The sequence below is a fragment of the Dermacentor andersoni genome, chromosome 9 (genome assembly GCF_023375885.2).
Source record: "Dermacentor andersoni chromosome 9, qqDerAnde1_hic_scaffold, whole genome shotgun sequence".
Classification (NCBI taxonomy): domain Eukaryota; kingdom Metazoa; phylum Arthropoda; class Arachnida; order Ixodida; family Ixodidae; genus Dermacentor; species Dermacentor andersoni.
In genome coordinates, this window is record NC_092822.1 from 78,451,442 (window position 1) to 78,454,064 (window position 2,623).

Sequence of the window (2,623 nt, forward strand, 5' to 3'; positions counted from 1 at the left end):
GACCACTGATGGTTCATTTTCCTCTGCTTGGATTGTGGAATGCGGAAAAACTAAGTAGGAAGTGCATACAAAAGATCTGAATACACGAGAAAAATTGGAACCCAGGAAGTCTACATTACCCAGATACCAGTGAGTGTTTACATAAAATTGGCATAATATATATAAACAATAGTGAAATTAAAATAAGATCACGGAACTCCCCCCACCTTGAAGAAAATGTGGGCATTATTTCATCCAGGTCCGGGCACCAGAAGTGCCTAAAACACGATGGGCACAGTCAAAAAGTTGCCCAAAATTGCATTTTGAGAAAAACAAATTTTAATGTTAAACTTGAAAGTTTATTTACAAAAGAAGGCTTGAAATGAGATCAAAGTCGCACACAAAAGAGGAAAACTGTCCTCTAAGCAGCCACTGCCACTAAAATGAGCCCTCACCATAAGTTTCTCCCTCACGGCGCTTCCGAGCAGTGTCCTCGAAATGGGCCCTCTTTGTCAGCATCCGCCGCTGTGCTCTTGACTCAGCAGTCTGCTTGGCAGAGATGTTTTTTTGGCGTGTGCTGTCACGTGATGTGCCAAGCACAATCAGTTCTTGAGGTAGAAGCACACCGAACTCTACCAGTACACGTTCAAAGCTGGAGTGCCCTCGATTGAACCATATAGCGGTCGAGGCAGTGGCCATCTCCCCGACAAACCTCGAGGCAAATCGAGTCTTCGGACAGAGAAGCCATAGTTTGCTATTTAGCGACTCTGCCGCATTCTGGGTTTCGCCCTGAACACAACGGGTCAGCAGCTTTTCATCGGTTAGCCTTTTATAAATAGGGAGTATTGCCTTTACTTGGGCCTTCGTGAGCAAGGGTGTGTGGGTCGGTGCAGGTTCACCCAAGGCTTCAGCGCGTTTGTGCTTGCACCAGGATGCTACTCCATCTGGGCAGTACTTGTCGCTGCTCGCACCATCCGAGGAGCAGGAATGAAAGTACGAGGCCCAAATCGCCTGGTGCATTCCTCTTACACTGCCCCTGTTGCTTGTGAGAGGGCAACCTGGTAATTGGTTTGCAGCTTCTCGATCACTGGATCATTTAGCTTCTCCCCTCTTGGCAGGGGCCCTTTTAGCTTGCGAAGAGCAGTTCTCAGGCGCTTCGCCACGTGATTGGTGCAGTCTTCCTTTCGCATATCTGCAGCACCACCATAGACATTTGCCTCTACAACTGCGGTGTAGGCTTTGGAGCCTCCATCGCTCAGGAATTTCTTGAAGCGCAATGGTGTGTCATAGGTCTGACTCCTTTTCCATATCCGTACGGCGGCTTCCGCTTCCATTGCATGAGATGAACAATGAGCATTTTGCTCACACACTGGGCCATGAAATGCTTGCCAGATTTCCTCTTCTTCATCTGGCAGGGCCTTATGCCGACTGCAGGCTAGGCAGAAGTTGGACAGGACTTCAAAGTCCAAGCAAAGTCCAGTGTCAAGGGAGACAACAGTTCCAATACCATTGTGGCTCTTATGGCCTCGTTTGTGCCAAGTGCCGTCATACATGACGGCAATTTCGTCCCCGCCCGCGTCACTCGCTGTGAATTGCGTGACTCGCGCAAGATTTCCGGCGATAGCATTCATTGCCGCGTCATGAAGTTTCCGGCTGACGGCAGCAAAAGATTTGTGATGCACCGGCTTTTGCAAGCCAACAACTGCAGAAAATGTGACCAACTGGTCGTAGCCAATTCCTACACAGCGCGCGGCCACAACAGCTTTCACATTGACAGCGAAGCTATCGCGTGCACTCCCCCTGCCGTGGGCTCTGGTTCTTCGCCTGCAGCACTCGTGTTGGCCTCCCCGCCCGGAGAAACACGCCGCGATGTGTACGTTGCTGAAAGAATGCCTTCGGTGCACGCACTGTTCTTGCAGCATAGTTCCAGAAACGACGCAAGTCCTTTGCGCTTGTCGGCCGGTTCCCGTATGTGCACATTTCCGAACGGCGACATGTCGGACAAACCGCACCACTCACGAGGATGTTCAGTGCGGTTATATTAGCGATCACACACGATTCACCGTCTCGCGCACTTTCTGCGTCGTCGAAAGGTCCGATCTTTTTTTGAGAGGCACTGACGTACTCCAACGCCGCGTCGAACTCGCCGGAGCAAGAGGCGTCGCTGTCGCTAGGCCTCGCGGCCGTCGCTGCACTTGCCGTTGGGCGAGTCTGCGGCTTCGAGTTGCGCCGGCGTCCTTTAAATTTGTGCGTGGAGCGATGGTTCACTGACCGATGATTACGCTGGCTTTGGCTTTCATTATCCATAACGAAGATAAAAATGCGAAAGGCCCGTTGTTCAGCGGCGAGGCTCGACGAGACATGGACCCAGCAAGTATATAGGCTTCGCTACACGCAGGAGCCCAACGGCCAATGGCGATCCCAGATTCGTACCACGTGATTTAAAAACCAATCGCAGCGCTCGACACACGCGGCAAACGCGGGCATTTCTTAAAGTTATTTCTTGCGCCGTAGCAGCCCCGGAAACCATGGTAACTGAGAGAATGCGGCCTGGTCGATCTCCTCATGCGATCCGAAATGGCGTGTGGCCGCGCGTTTTCGGCCGCGAGACGCTCGAAGACGGCATGCTTTCGGACTTTTAACA

The 2,623-nt window shown here is 51.6% G+C and overlaps 1 pseudogene; it reads right to left on the reverse strand.

The window, feature by feature from the left end:
• Positions 1-316: 316 nt before the first annotated feature.
• Positions 317-2,340, reverse strand: LOC140213221 (uncharacterized; annotated as a pseudogene).
• Positions 2,341-2,623: the final 283 nt, after the last annotated feature.